This window comes from Macaca fascicularis, chromosome 1 (genome assembly GCF_037993035.2).
Source record: "Macaca fascicularis isolate 582-1 chromosome 1, T2T-MFA8v1.1".
In the NCBI taxonomy this organism is placed as follows: domain Eukaryota; kingdom Metazoa; phylum Chordata; class Mammalia; order Primates; family Cercopithecidae; genus Macaca; species Macaca fascicularis.
In genome coordinates this window covers 23,267,207-23,289,147 of record NC_088375.1, presented here as the reverse complement: position 1 = coordinate 23,289,147, position 21,941 = coordinate 23,267,207, and positions in this window count along the sequence as shown.

Sequence of the window (21,941 nt, the reverse complement as noted above, 5' to 3'; positions counted from 1 at the left end):
CCGGTGACATTAGCCTGACTTGGGAGCTCATTTAAGATATAAAATCCCAGGCCTCATAAGAATGATATAATGGACTTTGGAGATTTGTGGGGAAGCGTTGGAGGGGAATGAGGGATAAAAAACCACACATTGGGTACAGTGTACACTGCCCAATTGATGGGTGCACCAAAATCTCAGAAATCACCACTAAAGAACTTATCCATGTAACCAAAACCACGTGCTCCCCAAAAACTATTGAAATGAAATAAAATTAAATTAAAAAAATAAAATATTGGGCCTCTCCACCATAACTGATGAATCAGAAATTGGAGCCCAGAAATCTGTGTTTTAAGAAGTCTTCCAAGTCATTCTGAGGCACACTCAAGTTTGAGAACCACTGTCATGTAATGTGGAAAAAGAGGCCTGGAAGAAGGACACCCTGGGCTGACTGAATGTTACCCGGAAACCAAACCACTCAAATCTGCTTTATCAGATTCAGGTCTGAATGACTTCAACTTTCTCCCCCAAATAAAATCCACTCTCAAAGCAAAACATTGAATAGCCATCGAGGACATTTAAGATAATTTGGTTCACCTGCTGAAAATAATTCCCAAATATGAATTATAAAAATATTTTGAGCAACAACACATCATTGGGCTAAATGCTTCCTAAGAAGATATACCACTCACATAGATAGACAGTTGGTTTATTTATTTGAAAATTAACCTCATTAATTCATGGTCATAGATCTTAACAATACAATAGAATTATAAGGCCATATCTTATGATATTTTTGTATCTCCCTCATAACATATCACTAATCACTGAGTAAGCTTTCTGTAAATATTGAATTAAACTGATGACTGTTACAGAGACCTAGGCAAGACACAGGTTGAGCAAGATAAAATCAAGAATCAAAATTCTGGATAACCAAATCAGTGCAGATAGCAATTGAAAATGCTTCATAATTTTAAACATTTGGTTCTCAATAATAGATACATATTTTTTCAATATAGTTTTGGTTGTATTGATTTGAGCAGTGGACTGGGAGCTGAGAACCAAATTTTACCCTATCTCTGCCTCTAAAATTAGGCAAGTTACATAATTCACTTTGTATCTCATTGTCCTTTTCTTATGGGCAAGGAACGCTTACAAATACAGGGATTGGATAAAAAGAACTTAGTCCATGAATGCTTTCTTCTCCTGAGGGAATATGTATGTGGAGCCTGCCTTTAGGAGAGAAAGGGTTAGTAGCACAGTTGAGGCACACCAGGTACTCATCCCTTATTCTACACTTCTTCAGATGAAGTCACTTTCTATTAGGTCAGACATAGTTGTGCACACCCATAATCCCAGCAGTTTGGGAAGCTGAGGTGGGAGAATCACTTGAGGCCAGGAGCTCAAGACCAGCGTGGGTAACATATCAAGACCTCATCTCTATAAAATAATACTAATACTAATACTAATACTAATAATAATAACTTAAAAAGTAGAAAAGAAGAAAAGAAATTACTTTCCATCGGTCTGTGTGAATCTGTAGGTGGGAGAATCACTGGGTGAGTCTGAGGACAGAGAATGACACAGTGAGTTTTCATTTCTAATTTAGCCAAGAAGTCTTAGTAGCTTAGAACATTGAAGTAACTTCTTTTAATTTTCACACATAGCTCTAGTTTCCAAGAGAGAACATCAATGTTTTTGACCAATTTGTAATTTCAAAGACTGGAAAAGCCAGGCTTACATGCGCAGGCTCTGTTCTGAGAACTGGACTAGAGGATGCTTGTTTATGCCAGCAGAAAGAAAAGCCACTTCTAGATCAGATCTCCTGCTGCTGACAGTCAGATCAAATCAACAGCATTGAATGAGCTCCTTCCAGGGACGGTGCAGGTACTCCAGAAGATGTGAAAGTGGTGTGGCTGATACTACAGGTTGTCTACTCAGCATTCATTCTCTTATTCCCAATCAACAGAGCTCCTACATCACTGAAGGCAGCAATGTGCCCGCTTAAAAACTACATTTCGTAGATTCCCTTGCACCTATCTGTAGCCTTGTGACTACATTTTGGTCATTGAAATCCAAATGCAAACTTTATACAGATCTCCAGGAAGGCTCTTTAAAGGGAGCTGACTCTGCTGAAAGTGTGCCTATTTAGCCTTTTTTTCCGTTTATCTTTCCGGCTGCCTGGAATTTGAATGTGGTGTCTGGAGCTTCAGTAGTCATCCAGGGCTGTAAGTGTGAAAGCCATGCACTCAGGGTGGTGGAACAGAAGGTTAGAAGGAATCTTAGTCTCTGTATCAATCATATGTTGCCTTCTTCTTCTTCTTCTTTTTTTTTTTTTTTGTAGGAGAACAACTTTTTTGTGTTTAAGTCTCAGTTATTTTGGGCATTCCATTATATGCTGCTATACCTAATCCCAGTTAATATAGGTGGTCCCTGTTCTTAGGGACCTTTGTGCCTCTGATTACTTGTACATTCCAGGGACATGCATCCCTACCACAGAGTTTATCATTTTTCAATCAGAGCAATGGAATATGAATCCAAAGGCTGAGACAGAATGACTCAGCAGATATTGGGACTTAAGACTTCCCTATCACTAGTGAAATGGTCACAGAATGTTGTTAGAACTGGAAGGGATGTTAATGATGACCCAGTTTAGTTCCCCCTACCCTACCTGCCTCTCTACATTTCAGAGATAAGGAGACTGAAGCCCAGAGACACTAAATGAAGTGTCCCAGATGACTCAATACGTTGTGGGAGAGTTCTGACATAGAATTCATGGGAAAGTATTCTCCTTCCCATCAGTAGAAGACTCTTTCCATCAGTAGAGGGGAGCAGCATGGGCTCACCCAATAAGGACCAAATACTAACATGAGGGCTAGCATGTTATAGAAGGTCTGTGTATCAGGCCCGGTTTCCTGGTGTGTTTTTAAACTAACTCTCAAAGTTAGTTCAGATGAAAACTCTCAAAATGTTTTAGCAATGATTTGTTCATGTATCTTTTATCCTCATTCTATCTCCACTGTTGAGAGGTTATTGCAGTGAGAGCTAAAAAAATTTTGACTGACACACAGAAAGTCATATGAAAGTTTTATAGGATTCATATTAAAGCAGATTTCTGGGAATCAGATCTTTCAAATTAGTCTCCAAGTGAATGAGTATGTGGGGTAGGTTCAGATATATGCATTACCCATGGGAAAAAGGGCGGCTACAAAACAAAGCGATTTTGCAGCAAATGTATCAATGAGCCCATCCTCAGAGGGACAGGTTAGTGGAGTATTAGGAGCTTTAGGGCTAGAGGTGGTGGTAGATAAGAGATGATTATAAGGTAGGTAGAACCAAGAAAATAGAAGAGTATAGGTGGCAGGTGTGGTTTTTGTACAAGTTTCCTATAACTCAAGAGTAAGCATTGATCTTAGCATGGAGGGTCTAAATTTTATTACTATTTTGGTAATGTCTTTTTACCTAATATTAAATCCCATTCAGCTGCTGGTAAAACACAACCTGCTGAATAGGGAGCCCACCCAACTTGAACCTATGAATGCACTCTGAACACCATGCTGTAGAAGGACCTTAATTACAGAGAACATCTACAAGTATCACTTTGTTTGCATGTGGTTAGTGATGGCCTTAAAATTCTCTAGGCTCTCAAGTGTCTCCCTGACCACCCATGGCCTAGGACCTGCTGAACCCAAGAGGTTTCTTGCTTCTGCTCCTGTTCCAGGCCTTCTCGAGTTTGGGAAGGTCTCCGATCTTTGACAGCAGGTGTCTCTGGAGTCTTCTGCTTTCTCCTTATGACACTAGAGCACTTTCCACATCTTGTCTCTTTTTTCACCCTTTCTGTACTTGCTCCTCCTGAAACTCTCCTCACCCTGACCAAAAGCCAGAATGCAGAGCTCCTGATGGTAAATATGCAGTATCCCACAGTACTTCACATTTGCAAGTCTTGGGGAATCTTTTGAAGGTTTGGAGTTGAAGGGTTGTATATATATATTTTTTTCTGTTGCTGATTTATTCTGCAGAGACAGATCAAGTTCAATATCCGGTACATGTACAATGGAGAATTCAGAAAAATCATCAGGAGTTACTGGGGCTTGGAATGAAAGCTTGGACCACTGAATCAACAACTCTGCTTTAAGCACGAAGTGGAGACGGGATTACATAGATAATCTCTCTGTGTTTATCTGGATTTCAGCTGCAGAATGCAGCTAAGGAAATAGGTTTATGCTTGGTTCTTTGGGTCTAAGTGCTCTCTTTGCACATACACAGAAATTTTTAATTAGCTGCACCAGTCTCAATTGAAGTTGACCATGGATCCCAGTTTATAATTCCAACTAAAGGGGCACATAATAGGTTTATTATTTTATTTTACATTTAAAAACATACAGTAAAATTTACTTTTTGGGAGTGCAAAGTTCTATGTATTTTAACACATGCATAGTCTTGTAACTACTACTACAAACAGGATACAGAACAATTCCAACACCACAATTCCCTCATGCTACATGGTAGTGTGTGTGTGTGTGTGTGTTTTTTTTTTTTTTTTAAGACAATCTCACTCTGTTGCCCAGGCTGGAGTGCAGTGGTGCGATCTTGGCTCATTGCAACCTCCGCCTCCTGGGTTCAAGCAATTCTCCTGCCTTAGCCTGCCAAGTAGCTGGGGCTACAGGTGTGCACCACCATGCCTGGCTAATGTTTTTGTATTTTTAGTAGAGATTAGGTTTCGCCATGTTGGCCAGGCTGGTCTCGAACACCTGACTTCAAGTGATTCATCCACCTCGGCCTCCCAAAATTCTGGGATTAGAGGCATGAGCCACCACGTTTGGCCCATGGTAGTTTCTTTTAAAAACAGTTTTATTTGAGATATACTTCACATACTAAGGCCAGGCGTGGTAGCTCAGATTGCCTGAACTCAGGAGTTTGAGACCAGCCTGGGCAACATGGTAAAACCCCTTCTCTTAAAAAAAAAATTAGCCAGGCATAAGGGCACACGCCTGTGGTCCCAGCTACTCAGGAGGCTGAGGTGGGAGGATTACTTGAGCTCGGGAGGCTGGGGCTGCAGTGAGCGGAGATTGTGCCACTGCACCCTAGCCTGGGGGACAGAACAAGACCTTGTCTCAAAATAATAATAATAATAATTCACCCATTTAGATTGTGCAATTCAATAGTTTTTGGTATATTGACAGGTATGTGCAACCATCATCACAGTCAATTTTAGGACATTTTCATCATCACAAAGAGAAACTCTTCACCCTTTAGCTATCAATTACCTATCCTTTCACCCTCCCCCAGGACCTAAGAAACTAGTAATCTATTTTCTGTCTCTATAGATTTGCCTGTTCTGGACATTTCATATAAATGAAATTTTATAACAGTTAGTCTTTTGTAACTGGCTTCCTTCACTTAACATACTGCCTTCAAGTCTCATCTGTGTTATAGTATATATTACAGCTGCATTCTCTTTATGACCAAATAATATTCCATTGTGTGGAGATACAGCATATTGTTACTCTTTCATGAGTTAACGGACATTTGAATTGTTTCCAGCTTTGGCTATAGTGCATAGTACTGCTTTGGAGACTTGTGTACAAGTTTTTGTTTGAAGACATATTTTTTATTCTCTTGGGGTATATACCTAGGAGTAGAATTGTTGGGTAATTTGATACTTTTATGATTAACTTTGCGAGAAACTGCCAAACTGTTTTCCACAGTGGCCACACCATTTTAAATCCCCACCAGCAATGTATCAGGTTTCCAATTTCTCCACATCCTCACCAACACTTGTTATGATCTGTTTTTGTTTTGTTCTTTTGCTTATAGGCATCCTAGTGGGTGTAAAGTTACATGGTAGTGTTTTGGGTTGTAAGATTCTCACAGATGGGGAAAAAATGTGGAGAGATTTTTGTACTTTTTTTTTTTTTTTGCCTGCTGCTGATCCAAACAGTAAAACATAAACCTTCAGAATGACAGCTGTAAAAGGGAATGGGAAGAGAAAATACATCAAAGGGAATTGTCAAATAAGCACTGCCAGAGAAAGAGCAGAATGTTATGATAGGAAAATCATGAGTTCAACATACTTTAGATAAACACATATAATTTGTTCCCATGTGCCAGGCTCTGTGCAAGGTGCCGAGGCCCTAAAATGAGTTAAACAGAACCAAGCCTTCAAAATTCTTATTGTGTGGAGGGAGAGCAGAGAGTAGAGTTCTTTACAGTCTAGGTATCAGAAGGGGCTTCCTGGGGGTGGAGGGATGAAAAATAAATAAATTCTCATTAGATAATAAGGGCCTGTAGCACTATATGGGAAAAACCTATGCTGAAATATTTGGGAAATATCCTCCGGATAGCCTACTTTTCTTTGGTCTTTGGGTAACAATCTTGATTAAAGTTTGGTTTCTTTGATTTCCCAGTCAGTAATTGGTGGGTACAATTCTTTCTGGAGGAAAATAAGCCATAACTAAGACCTTTGCAAATATTGCTAACTTTTGCTTATTTGCACTGATTAAAGGGGAACATATAATTCAGGATAGGACCAATCTAAACAGAGTTCATATTTTGCTTTGGAATATGTTTTTTCTCTTGCCTCCCAGATGTTGCTATGTCAGATGTTCTCAGAACTCACAGATCCAACTAAGTCATGCAGCCCTAGGAAACAGGGACTGTAGTCTCTCAGGATGATGTACTGGCCTAAGCAGAACAAGTTTCTTTTGACACTGCTTCTTGTTCATACCTTTCCCGTGGTGAGAAATAATAATTTGAGGTTTATATTTTCTGTCTAACTTCTGCTAGACAGGAAGAATCATCCTGAAACCTTTTGATCTATTTTAGATGTGGTAAAAATACCCAGAGATTACCTTTGCTGCTCATTCCCTCCTGGTACCATAAAAACTTTTTGCCAAATTCATGAGAGGAAAATAAATTTCTTTGATGAGACTCTGTGGCTTTTTAAATAATCACAAATAACTTATTAATTCATGTCCCAAATAACAGCCCAGATATCATCACAAAATACACCCAAATATTCAGTAGACTGACTTCTCAATGACTTGTCTCCGGTAGGCCACCAATGGAGAACAGACTCTAATCCCAAATAAAAAATATACCAATTAGTCCAAGTCAGAGCAGATTCACATAAATACAACAAAACCTGAAATTTATTTGGGCTATTTATGGGGAATTCACAACAAATTTTTATTAAATATTTCCTAAGTTGTAGAAAATAATTGTCCTTAGGTTTCTGGTTTGAATGAGTGATAATAGTAATTTGTAATTAGCACCTGAGTTATATATTGGCTTTCTATTGCCCATAACAATTATCCCAAATTAAAGGACTGAAGACAACAACACACATTTATGATCATACATGGTTTCTGGAAGTGGATTAGCTGAGAGTTTCTGGCTAGAGAACTCTCACGAGGCCTCAGTCATTTGCAAGCTTGACTGGCACTGGAGGATCTGCTTCCAACATGGTACACTTGCGAGGCTGAAAAATGGGTGCCTCAATTCCTCTTCAGGTGGAACTCTCTCTAGGGCTGCTTGTAGAGAGCGTCTCACAACATGGCAGCTAACTTCTCTCGGAACAAGTGGTCCAAGAGGGCAAGGTAAAAGCAGCAGTATCTTTTATGACCTAGCGTAGGAAGGCAGACATCATCTCTTATGCCGTCTTTTGTTTGTCACACAGACCAACGCTGGTAGGATATAGGAAAGGACTATACTAGGGCATGAATACCCAGGAAAGGGGGATCACTGGGAGGCACCTTGGAGGCTGGCTACCACAAAGTTGTGAATATATAAATTGTAAATGAATCACTTAAAAAAAGAATTGGTTGAAGTACCTCTCTATTCCTGCAATTAGCATCTGAATATGACTGTTAAAAAAATTCCAAATGAGTGAAGCCAGACTATAAAATTATTAGAGTTCCTTTAGGGAGAAAAAGATTTATGATCAGAATTGATGGATCATTATTAGTCTAGGGCTATGCAGGACCATCTGTAATTAGCTCGATTCTTCCTTCTGTTGCCATTGTGAGCATAGAGCACTGGGGTCTTTGTACCTCCCCAGATTCTCTGAAATACATAGCAGGACTTCAACAGCTATTCCATGTCATCTCTTGTGTTATATCCATGAGGCTACTCAGTTTTCTTGCCCCAGCACTGGTTTCCAACCATTTCCTTCTATAACTGGTTACGTTCCCTAATGTCATGTCACACCCATGGGTAATCCTCAGATTATGTGCAATTCCCAGACCACTGGCTGTTTTCCCACTCTTTCTGTTTAATTCAAAGAAACCATTGGAATACCAGTAGGAGAGGAGTTATCACTCAGACAAACTCAACTCGGTTCTAATTTATATAAGTAATTAAAGCATATATATAAATAAGACGTTTACAAACTTTCACACATTAACCACTGCTAGAAACAAATTCTTTAACTCTGAGGTTGACAGCCTCAGGAAGGACACCAGTTTGGTGAGTCTGAGTTTGAAAACTGGGCTGGCCTCCCAGTTCTTCCAGTTTCATGGCAGGCTTGCAAGTATGTGCCATGACTGGTAAGGTGAGCTGGGTGAGAGAGTATCTGTGTGATCCCTTCCTGTCCATCTAAACAGGTCCAGTTGTAGATACTGACTTGCCACTCCAGAAGTTTCCTCAGTCTGTCCCCTATTGTCCTGTTTCAACTCACTGCTTTTGTTCTTACGTCTCTTTATTCTCCAGCCCTGTTTTCTTTAGATGCTGGCTCCTGCTGTCCACCAGATCCCTGTGATGCAATGACTGATATAGACGGGCTTGTTGAATTCATTCTCTGGATCTGAGCAACGTTGGCTGAGCCATGACAAAGTACTCCTATCCATCCAGTATGCTTCACAGTGGGAATCTCTCTGTCTTCATCACCACTGCCCTAGTAGCCTCAGGTGAAGGATCACACACGCTGATGATTGCATCACTGCTTCTAGGGGGAAATAGTAGTAATTTTCCCCTAGAAGCAGTAACGCATTAGTACTTCTAGGGGAAAACAAGTCAATGACCACTAGTTAAGGTCATTCTTGTAACTTTAATTCATAATTATAAGAGTCAACATTTGTTTATTCTGGTCTTTTATTCATTTCTTAAATGAGAGCTTTTAGGTGGTGAGTTTTCTTCTCTCTCATTTAACAAATGAGAAAAACAAGGCTGAGAGAAGTGAAGCCGCACAGCCACCAAGGAATAGGGACAGGATTAGAATCTCAGCCTCTGATACTTGGTTTAAGTGGTTTTCATTATGCTACAAATGGCACAGAAAAATGTCAGAGTAGAGGATGTCACAGACCAAAACTAATGAATGGGTGATTTGATGAGAGTGCTTAATGATACACCTTTAAGAGTCATCTTTTGAGAAAAACTGGACTTTTTAAAAAAGAGATGATATGATGACTTTCACTATGAGGGTACTAATAGTCTTTGAGCACTAGGAAATGAAGTTCAAGTTAGCAAAGTAAGTTGGGTGGAAGTTTGGTGGCAAAAGTACCAGAATTACAAGGCATTTGGACAGAAGTGTGGTTGCAGTGCTTCATACACGTACTTTGAAGCATGAATAGTGATCCAAGTACTGAAAGTGTTTTTACTTCTCAAATATTTATTGCAACCTACTGTAGGTAAGGCAGTTGCCTTGACATGTAGCTCCCTGAAGGGTCTGTATTTTGCGGAATATTATAGCCTAGAGTGTGCTTTGAGGGCTACTCTAATAAATGTATTGTGAAACATTTTTTTTTTTGTATTTAACTTGGGGATGCTGTGGAGAACATTGTAGACCACATCATGCAGTATGCCTTTTAATGACAGAAATAGTTTTTAGATCTCCGTGTGTCAAAGAGCTTCTAAGAAACTGTAAATCTTCGCACCTGGTGTTTCTCCTTCTTTGACTTTGTCTTATGGTTTGCATCTTCGTGTACTAACTTTATCCTGGCTTCATCTTACAGAATTGCTCAGTTTGTGTTTTGTCTGTGCTATGATTTCCCCACCCACATAGGTATATTTCGTTGTTCTACATATTTCTGAAGTGACTCTGAAGCGAATGAATAAATGAATGAGCTTATAAGTTAACCTGGGGAGGCTAGGCATGGTGGCTAACGCCTGTAATCCCAGCACTTTGGGAGGCCAAGGTGGGTGGATCATCTGAGGTCAGGAGTTCGATACCAGCCTGGCCAACATGGTGCAACCTCATCTCTACTAAAAATACAAAAATTAGCCAGGTGTGGTGGCAGGCACCTGTAATTCCAGCTACTCGGGAGGCTGAAGCAGGAGAATTGCTTGAACCTGGGAGGCAGAGGTTGCAGTGAGCTGAGAACACACCACTGCACTCTAGCCTGGGCAACAAGGGTGAAACTCTATCTTAATCACTCAATCAATCAATCAATTAACCTGGGGAGATATACTAACTTTAAAAACATCTAAAAGAAAGTTTTAGCAAACAAATGAGATTTACTCTTGCCTCTTCTTATTTTTTTTAGAGACAGAGGCTCCCTCTGTTGCCCAGATTGGTTGGAGTGAAGTGGCTGATCTTGGCTCACTGCAGTCTCAACCTCGTGGGCTCAAGCGTTCCTCCCGCCTCAGGCTACTGAGTAGCTAGGACCTCAGGTGTGTGCCATCACACTTGGCTAATGTTTTGATTTTTTTTTTTTTTTTGTAGAGATGGGAACTTGTTGCCCAGTTGCCCATGGTGGTCTTGAAATCCTGGCCTCTAGCAATCCCCCCATCTTGGCCTTGCTGTTGCTTAATAACACTCTTATGTTTAGAAACAATGTGTTATCAACAAAGGAGTGAGTTCAGATAGAAAAATGAAGAGGTGCCAGCCTGGACCCTAATTTCCCATGGACTGCATTTCCAGTCAGTGGCCCAGAGAGGCCCACCCAGAAGGCTGGGATTCTGCTCCTGGAAGCCCGATGGGTCTTGACACAATGATATCTGAGAAATAGTTGAGCCCTTCTGAAAGATAGCTGATCTTATGAGATTACTCAGTATAACTCATCTCTCATGGAGCTTTGTATCTGGAATGGAGAAGTGTGTGGGGAAGAAGAAGGAGTTCTATCAATAATTTTCTCCAGAGATAGAATAGCATAGACAGTGATTCTCAAATGTGTGGTCCAATATCATCAGCGTCACCCTGGAATGTGCTAGAAAAATAAATCCTCGGGTCCCACCCAGGACTACTGAATCAGAAACTCTGGGAGCAAGGCCCAGCAATCTGTATTTTACCAAGACTTCCAGATGCTTCTTCCTGCTCAGGTTCCAGAGCTGCTGGGATATAGCAGTTAAGAGATGAACCCCGCAGTCAGACTTCCTTTGCTAGAATCCTGGCACTGTTACTTATTTCTTTATGACTCTAGATAAGTTGCTTGATTTCTTTGTGTCTCAGTTTCCCCACCTGTAAAGTAGAGACAATGATAGTACCACCTTTAGAGAGTTTTTATAAGGATTAGATTAGGGAGTACACTTAGAATAGTGCCTAGCACATAGTGAAAGTTCAATAAATTTTCGCCGTTATTATTGGCAGACATGGTGTCATGGAAGAAGGTGGGGAGTTTCTCTCCCTAGCCACCCTCTTTCCATGAGAACCCCATGAAGCTTTCTAATGCAGCCTTCTCTGAGGAGCAGGTATAGGCTGAGGTGCTGGGATAGGGCCAGAACTAATGCTCAAAGCCTTATCTGAACACGTCATATACGTTGCCCTAAAGGGAGCCTTAACTTTGGAAAAACTTTGCTCTCCTTCTTAGCATTGGTAAGACTATTTCCTGACCTAAGGGGCAGAAGGTTGATTCCTTGCTGAATTTTGTGGGAGAAACCCTAAGTGTCTAAGAGAATGCAAGGTTATAATGAAATTCCCACAGACATCTCAAAATAAAAATCATTTACAAATTACTTTAAGTATTTTTAAACATTTCTTTTGGGGGGCTAGAAGTTGAGTTTTAATGATAACATACAATGGGGAGAGGGCAGAGAAAGTTGTCTGAGCTGTCTGGGGTGCTGCAGCATGATGGGCTGGCTACACTAACTGCAGCTGCTGTTTGGGGGATCCCTGGCTGGCTGGGTCCTTGGCCTTCTCTGTAGCTTCCAGTGCTGTCTCCTTTGCCTTCTCCTTGGCTCCTTTAGCTGTCTCAATAAGTGTTTTGGAAGCGGCCATACTGTGCAGCTTGGCCAAGATGTATTCAAAACCCTTCCCAGTCTTGATCACGTTGGTTTTGAATTGGGTGAGACCAAATTCCTGAACAGCTCTGGAGATGGTCAAATAAGCTAAAGGAGACCCAGGCTTTCCAGTGGATTTGGGTCCAGGTGCTGCTGTTAGCTGGATGTGGTTGATGTTCCAGGTGAGGTAGTCACGTCTGATTCTGTGGCTTCACAGTAGAGTGTTCCAGGATGGACACTGAGCAAACGGCACTGGCAGGAAACAGTGGCTCAGCTCAGCGGGGCGTCTGCTGGTCTTGGTCAGGTTGTCAGGGCAGGAGCCTCTGCTCAAGGGTCACCACCCTGTGTACTGTGTTTGCTGTAGGGGTTTGTGTACCGCTGTCATTAGGCGGCAAACACTTGGTCCCATGACCTCCAGAGCACACTCTGGCCCAGGAAATACTTCACCATCATCCTGGCTGGGATGGGGTTGGCACCCACTCAGCATCAGAGTGCAGAGGGTGGGGGGTACATGGGGTCAGGCCAGGCTGGGCACCTGCCTCTGACCAGGCCCCACGGCGTGCCCAGGCACCGGCATGGTCAACTTTAATTTGTATGTTTGGAGACAGAGTCCGTAGAGAACCAAATGGCTATGTGATGTTATAACCCCTCCCAAAGTTTGGAGGTCACTGTTGCAACTTTTAAATGGACTATTTTCCCCAGAGTTGCTATAGACACATGCATCAGCACAGCCTCAGAACCCAGTTTCCAGTCGAGATAGTTGACATAGTGATTCCCCTTCTTCCAAGGTTTGAAACTGTCCCAGGATGAAATACAGCTTGACTGAATTAAATTGCTGTCAATAAGATTTTTAAGAAACCCACCAAATCAACTGGGGTTTTACTTTTGGCAGCCCCCACAGCCAAACTGACTCATCCCTATGGCTGATCCATTAAATAATGCACAAGTAGTTGATGACATGACCAGAAAAAGTGATTTATCTGGGGAAAAATGTTTGGAATTGGAAAGGGCTGAGATTTAAGCTCAGGAGCTCACCGGTCCAGTCTAGGCCTTAATAGCCTCAGGGTTCAGGCAGCCACTTTCCTTGCTTTTAGCAGGGTCATTGACTAGAAGGATAGGATAGAGCTGGAGCAGGCTGGGTCAAGGTCTTTCCAGTCAATGTGTATCTTTGGACCCATGCAGGGACGTAGGCTACAGTGTGCAAACTGGTGTTCTGAAGATCAACCCAAGAGCCTGCATCTCCCTCTCTTTATCTTGCTCCAGGTCTGAGAACCTTTTGAGGCCAAAGAAAATGAATTCTAAAGCTCAGACTTAGATCCAGGAGTCAGTGTGAAAGCATGTGCCATGGAGATGCAGCCCAGCATTCCAGGAATGTGTTCTCTGAGGACCAAGTGCTTTTCTTATCTCAGTATGTTTTCCTCCTATCCCACCCCTCCCACCTGACCATCTCTCCTCATTGAATCTCCCAGTGAATTCTCCTGTTGCTTTGACAACAGCTGGAAAGCGGGTGTGGGGGATGGTGAAGTGGAAGATTGGAAATACCACATCATCCTGTGGTAGAATTGCTGCTGAGATCCAGAAGGGAGCGCAGCCAGAATGAGATGTTAGCTTGAGGCTTGGAAACAGCAGCGTGGGATGACTTGCCCTGGAACTGAGGGGCTTCTCTTGCTCCTTTTCCTGATCCTTGGAATCCTCTAGGACGCTGAAAATAAAGGATTTATTTCAGGGGACAGAACTGGTATCTTTCCAAAAGAAAGGCAAGCTAATGGCAAGAGGCTGAAGCCTCCAGTTGTGGCATAATTTACGATGGGGGCTTATCAGCCTGAAGGAAGCAGTTTGGGGGCGGCCTGTTTGGGTCTCTCCCCACAGGAATGCTCTGCTCAATCCTCCTGCTACTTGAAAAATGAAGTGTGGTAGACTAGTGGGGAGACCTCGTAATGCTTGGATGATCACACAGATTTGGATGTGGAGCCTGGTTTCAGAGCATAAGAATGGACCCAGGCAATACCACTTAGGGAGTGGAGATAAATAATGGCAATTCACATAAGAAGGTCAAACATCTGACTTCAAATAACATGATTTTTTTCTCCAGCTGAATTGTCTAGAGTTGAATGAGGGTCAGATTTGCATTCACGCATCTTTCCTTAGCTCAGCTCATAACTTTCTATGTTTTCTCCCGAGGGGGTATTAAAAACAGTGCTGCTTCACATGAATGTAATGGTTCCCATTCAGAACCCTGTCACAACTTTGTCTTTTCTCTATCATCTTGAAGGGAAAATTATGTTCCATAGTTTCAAGGTCAACTGTGAGCTATTTGGGCTTGGAAATGAAATGAGACCCCTGGAAAGGTTGTCCCTCTCTTCATTCATATTTTGCTGATGTTTAATAAAACTCAGTTATTCTCCAGCCCAGGGTTGGAGGTCAGGCAGCCATAAACAGGCAGCCATAAACCTGTCCAGAAAATTTCATTAGGTAGAATTATTTTTTCTTTTTTTTCGTGCTATAAAAGGAAGTGTGTGTGTGTGTGTGTGTGTGTGTGTGTGTGTGTGTGTGGTTTTATTTTTATTTTTGGTTTCGTTGTTTTGTTTTTAAATTGTTTGCTTTTGCTTTGTGTTTTGTTTCTGCGGCTTTTTAGAGCTGGTCTTATAGCCTGAAGGAGTGCCTGGAAATGAATGTGTAAACAGCAGTGGCCTCTCTGCCGGGCCCCCCACCCTGCTCCTTTAACTTTCACGCTCAGAAGCTGGAGTACCCAACTCCCCAGGGGGCAGATTTAGTCTTGCCCTCAGCATTGGGGTTGACTTTATTCCTGGCTGAGGGAATGTCAGGGGGCTAAGGTCAGGAGTGGGATGACTTGCTACTATCTGGTCATGTTCTGATCTGGTGCCCTCCATCCCAAGTCAGACCCTGGTCGTAATGATCTGTCTTCAGCCCTCTTCCTGTTTGTCCTCTCTGCAGCACTGGCCCTGTTGACCGTCACCTGCTCCTCCCTTGGTTTCCAGGCAACCACTTGTTTCCTGGTTCTCCTCCCACCTCTTCTCAAGTCTTCCCAGCCTCCTTGGCAGGCTCTCCTCTGCTCTCCCTAAAATGTTGACATTCCCTAGGGCTTTATCATTTGTCATCTTCTCTGGACAATCTTCCTTACACCTGTGACCCTAATCACCAAGTCTAGGATACTGGCTTCCAACCATTGCTACTGAACTGCAGATATAAGTTTCCAGGCTTTCCGGTCATATCAACTGGTATGCTCTTTAGTAGCTGCAACTTAATACATTTCAACATGAACTCGTTAACTTCTCTCTTGTCTTAGTCCCTTTGAGCATCTATGACAAATTATCATAGGCTGGATAGCTTATAAACAATAGAAATTTATTTCTTACTTTTCTGGAGGCTGGGAGGTCTTAGATCAAAGTGCTGGGAAATTTGGTGTCTGGTGAGACTTGCTTCCTGGTGTATAAATGACTGTCTTCTCACTGTGTCCTCATGTGGCAGAAAGGGCAAAGATGCTCTCCTGGGTGGCTTTTTTTTTTCTTTTTTCTTTTTTAATAAGGGCACTAATTCCATTCATGAAGGCTCTGCCCCCTGACCTAATCACCTTTCAAAGGCCCCACCTTCTAATACCATCACACTGGGGGTTAGGATATCAACATATGAATTTTAGGGGGACACAAACATTCAGCACCTCTCAAGGTAGATCTTCTTGTAGTTTTGATTTTGATTGGTAGACTACCACCCATCCAGTCCCTCAGGTCAAAATCCCAGGGTTATCCTAAACAATTTATTTTTCCTCATTCCTTGTGTTCAACTAATCATTATATTCTGATGTTTTTACTTCAGAAAATTTTCTTGAATCTTACCTCCCCTATCCATTTTCACTGCTACTACTTTGGTCCAAACCCCTATCCTCCTTCCCCTACAAAAATACAATATTATGATTCTTAAACAAGCATAAGCTCAACAAATAATAAATGAATGAATGACCTATCTGGTACCAGACAGACTATTGTGAGGGTTAAATGAGGTACTTTATAGAATGCACACTCAGTAAAATGATTGGTACATAGTGGGGGCGTAATAAATGAGTTATTATACATTATATATAGGAAATATTTGAAAGTATAGACTTTGGACCTAGGCAGCCTGAGTTCAAATCCAAATTCCACCATGTACATTTATTATGTATATGATCTCTGTGCCTCCATTTGCTCATCTGTAAAATGGGGATGAATATAATAAGGCTGTTGCAAAGATTAAATGACTTATTTATGTAAAGCACTTAAAACAGTGCCTGGAATATAGTGCATGCCCAATATGTTAACCGTCACTATTATTATTGTTATTAGTTTCCTGTTTCCTATCTTTTATAAGTAAACATGTCAGCTTTATTAGAGGAAGAAAGTTGAGTTCTTATGTATGATACCCTAAAATTACATAGAGAAAAAATCGTTACCCAGTTTTCCCCAAGTAAAAGTCATATCTATCAGTTATGAATTTCATAAATGCTGAATCACAGTCTTTTTGCATAGTACAGTGTTTATAATAGCCCTTTTGGGTGACCAGCCATCCTGGTTTGCCTGAGATGATGGCGGGGGAGGGCAGGGGGGTTCAGTTTTCTGGGATGGTGGACTTTCAATGCTAAAACTAGAACAGTGTTGGACAGACTAGGATAGTTGGTCATCCTGTTTTTTATGCTTAATATGGCTCCTCTTCTGAAGTTCATCTTCCAAACATAATTCCCCAAGCATATTTCAAAGATGAAACAAAATATACGAATTAAGGTGAGGGACTTGAATGGAAGGTTGGGGACATAACCTAGGAGTCCTCATGTACCATCTTCAGTTCTTATCCATCAATGTGTCCACTTTAATGGGATTTCTGGGACAGATGAAGGATTTTTCTTATGGGTGAAAAGAAGAACTAATTTCTGGCATTGTTTGGAAACACTGCAGGTCTCTTCAGCATAGTGTCTGCTCTGAGCAGCCAGCTAAAGTCCTGTTTCTCATCCCTCGGGTCTTCTCCTCTTCAGATGGACTGCAGGGACCCACGAGGCCCCAGTGGCAGCCAATCAACTCTGAGCACAGCCACTGCATAGAGGGTTCAGTGAAGTGAGTGGGGCTGTTACCCCCCACGAAGCAGTGAGTGGCTTTCTGCTGTTCCACTCCGGAGGCCTCACCTCCTGTGTTTTTAAACTCCAGTTTCTGTCTTTCCCTGTTGGCACCAAACTTATCTTAATAAAATATAAATCAAATCACATTATTTCCCCCATGAAATCTGTTGACGCCTGTGGCTAGTGGGATCAGTGCCAAATCCTCAGCTTACTCTGTAAGATCTTTCACACTCTGGCTCCCAGCAACTCTCCAGCACTTCTCTTGGCACTCCTCGGGTGACCTCTACTTTAGTAACCCAGGACTCACCACTGTTCCTCAAAGCTCACTATGACTTTTCATTAACTCAAGCTTCTGCATGTGCTATTTTCTCTGCCTTGCAAACCCTTTCACTTGCTAGGCAAATTCCCACTTGTTCCTGTATAAAAGATTATCTCCTCTGTGAAGGTAATCCTTGGCTCCCCTCTGGGTACTTATAGAGCTTTGTTCAGACCTTAAAGAAGTTACTGCTTTGTATGAGAACACATTTGCACATCCAACCTCCCTGGAGGCTTTGTGCATCTTGAGGGACTGGACCACTGGTGTATTCTTCTTGGAATTCACTGTGTCTGGCACAGGTCTGTTGAATGATGGAATAACAGCAGCAACAAACCCACAACCACGACAACAACAGTTAACCTTGACTGTGAGCATTTACACTGTGCTGAATGCTTTGTTAAATGCTTTACAAGCCTCAGCTCAGTCCTTTAAGGAAAGTGACACTGCTACCCCCATTTTATGATGAATGTAAGTGCTAATTTGGTCAGGAACTGGAATTCATCTTTGTTCTGCCTAGGGAACAAAAGCTTATGAGGTTTACACATATCACGAATAGAGTGTTTTTAAAAAACTTTAAAATACTTGACTATAACCTTTCTTAATCCATTCTAACATGTTAGAGACTCTTGCTCTCATACACAAAGAGCCAATGTGCCAATCATAAATTCAATCTAACTGCTAAAGCAATCTCCAAAAAAAGAAAACCTGTTTAAGATGTTTCCTTAACCCAATGTCACTTTTAGCTTGTATCTGAAACTTATAAAAGTGTTTCCTTGGAAAATATCCTTAGTGAAGGTGTTTAATGGAGCCACCTTGGCCTTGCCCTGGTTAATATGAATCAGGCTGAAGAGCCATTGACAGCTATGCCTCCTACTCATTTCCCAAGCAATATCCATGCTAGCCTTTGCCAATGCCAGTGCTTTGTACCACATGCCCTGCTCTGGTGTACAATTAAAAGTGTCAAAAGCACTCACTGAAAACTTAAGCCAATCCACAACATATGGCTCTGAGAATCCTTACCATAATGGATTCAGTTATAGTTTCATCATTCTAGGTAATTATAAAGGATAGTCAAGATAACTATAATTTCTTGAGACCCTCTTGTTTTTCAGCTGTGCATTGCCTCAATCCCCATATTCCATTTTCAGAGGAAGAAACTGAGGCCCAAGAATTTGTGTAACTTGTCTAAGATCTCCCTGCGAGTGAATGTAGAACTTGGGAATGGAACCAAGATTAGTCTTATAAGTCCTGTGTTCTTCACCAGTGAGCTATACAGCCTTATGGTGCAGATAGCTCAGTGTCTGTGGGCATCCAACACTCGAATAGTTTGGAAAATCATCAGCCTGTGTTCCTCAAATGAGATCTGGTGCCTATTTTTGGCCTTAGTATTTCTAGGGGAATTCCACATTCTGTGTTATCAGAGTAGGTTAATCCCAAAGGTAACTGGGTACTTGTTCACTATTCTGTAGGGTTGGAGATTTCCTTTGGACATTTTCCTTGGACATGGTGATGAGTGGGACCAGGGTAAGGATGTGGTGGGCGACAGCTGGCATAGTAGCCTAAGAGCAGGTTAACTCAACAGGCTGACCTGTTGAGTGGACCATGTTTAAATCTGTCCTGACCTTTTCCTAAGCACTCAGTTTCTATCTTGTTTCTACTTCTGGCATGAAGGATCTAGACGAATTTAATGATGAATAATGACAAAACTCAAGAAACCTTCTTATTACTATGATTTTTAATCTTGAAAATGAGGATCATGTGGGTAAGCAGAAACTCCAGGCCAACTCCATATAAAGACCTGGGTGGCCCTGCTAACTCTTTCCTACACTGAGAAAATCTTGGGTTTACAAAGATTGCAGCAATTTGAAAATAGTTTTCTCTAGGCTATTAAATTTACCTGACTAAAACCAATCTAATCCCTTGATCCAAAGATCAAACTTTTTGCCAGATAGTTTTACATTGTCATTTTAACCTTCAGGTGGGAAGGCAATTGTTTCTAAGTTTTAATATAGAGAAACTGTCTCCATAGCCAAAAGGAAGTGCAGGTGGAAGCAATTAACTGGACTGTTCAGTCAATCAACTCAGAAACTTACTGACCAGAGTGTTTAGAGCTACCTACCTTTATTCTGGTTTTAATTTTGTAATTTATCAGAGTCCAGAATATCAGTCTGGATCATAACTTTTATTTAAACACTTGATTTCTGAAACTGGCCTTGAACTAGTGCTTCTTTGGACTTTTTTTTTTTTTTTTTTTTTTCCCTCCCTTTGGTTTGCTCTCGACAGCTGGAATGAGAGACTGGATGGCTTTGAAATGAAATGCCGGAGCCATCCATCCATGTGCTTCCAGGATGGCTTCCTGGCTGTGAGAACACAGTGACCCTGTGAGGCCAACATGGAATCGGTTCTCCTGACATAACACGGCTGGAGGAGCTCCAGCTCTAGGATGTTATCTTGCTGTTTGACACTGATGGTTCAGCCAACCCATGGGAAACTGAACTCGGGCTGGGAGACCTGGCAGCAAATCCAAACTGAAATAGGAATCAGCACTTCGAGTCCAACTGTGAAACAAATGCAGGCCCAAGGCCTAAATGCCCGAAAGACATTGGGAAGGGTTGAAGTGGAATCAAGAAAGCTTTCGGTGACACTATGGGAAGGGCTATTGAATATCTCCTCAGGACAGTACAAAATGTCAGAGGCACAGCATATTTAGAAACCTATTTGTAAAGCTGCTTTAGATTTTTTAGCTTAATTGATATGTGTAGTCATTTTTTTTTTTTTTTTTTGAGACGGAGTCTCGCTCTGCCGCCCAGGCTGGAGTGCAGTGGCCGGATCTCAGCTCACTGCAAGCTCCGCCTCCTGGGTTCACGCCATTCTCCTGCCTCAGCCTCCCGAGTAGCTGGGACTACAGGCGCCCGCCACCTCGCCCGGCTAGTTTTTTTTTTTTTTTTTTTTGTATTTTTAAAGTAGAGACGGGGTTTCACCGTGTCAGCCAGGATGGTCTCGATCTCCTGACCTCGTGATCCGCCCGTCTCGGCCTCCCAAAGTGCTGGGATTACAGGCTTGAGCCACCGCGCCCGGCCGTGTAGTCATTTTTAAAAAACAAAAATGGTGACTCTCTTAAGAGGCAAAGTACTAGCCTTGAGTGTTGTGGGATGTATCCATCATTGGTTACTAAGTCTTCTAATGGCTAAGACACTCCCAAAAGCCAAGACTCCTAAGCCCAAAGGAAGATGAGAGCTGAAAGGAACATCGAGCTCATCCAGTGCAGTGCTTCTCAGCTTGTGTCCACATTGGATTCACTTGGAAATATTTTAGAAATACTGATGCCTGGGCCCCATTCCAGACCAATTAAATCATACTATCTGGGAGAGATACCCAGAAAGTGGTATGTTTTAATACCTCCTTAGGGATTCTGCTGATCAGCCAAGGTTGAGAAGAATCAAACTAGACTCATTTTACATATGAAGAAATAGAAACTCAGATATTGAGATAAAATATGTTGCCCGTCACGTAGCTAGTGTCAAAACCTGACTCTTAATTAGTGCTCTTATGTCACACTAAGTTGCTTCTTTTTATTGTGGTTTTGCCATAAATTAAAAGTATACTTGAAAATGTTAGTTTACAAAGTAATTTTAAGAAATGGAATTCATTTTAAGGAAAACAGTGATTCAATGGCCAATACACTGATGCTTTCTGCATGATCTTCAGACCAGTCTACGTGTTTATTACGCTTGGGCCTCTGAGTCAAACACTGGCTCCTTTGCTGCTTCTCCATTGTTGGCCTAGCATGCTTGAATTCTGTTTTTCCTCTGGAAACCTTGCACACCACTTTGATTCACTTTGTTAATGGGAAAGTGGGAAATACTCTCTACTTTTTTTTTTTTTTTTGAGATGGAGTCTCACTCTGTCACCCAGGCTGGAGTGCAGTGGTGTGATCTCAGCTCACTGCAACCTCCAACTCCTGGGATCAAGTGATTCTCTGGCCTCAGCCTCCCAAGTAGCCAGGATTGCAGACGTGCACCACAATGCCCAGCTAATTTTTGTATTTTTAGTAGAGACAGGATTTCACCATGTTGGCCAGGTTGGTCTTGAACTCCTGACCTCAAGCAATCCACCTGCCTCAGCCTCCCAAAGTGCTGGGATTACAGGCATGACCCACTACGCCCGACCCTCTCTACGAATCTTTAGCTGGTGATACGTTTCTACCAGAGAAACATTTTTTTTTTACAGAACTCACTTCATGTGGGAGCCATGCGTCCAAGAGAGCCATCATTTTGGGTGAAGGGCACATCCAGGCATGTGCCAGCATTACCCTACAAGATATTTGGTTATCAACTAAATGTCTACATTGCATGTCCACAACCATCCATGGAAACTTACTATTTTTTGTCC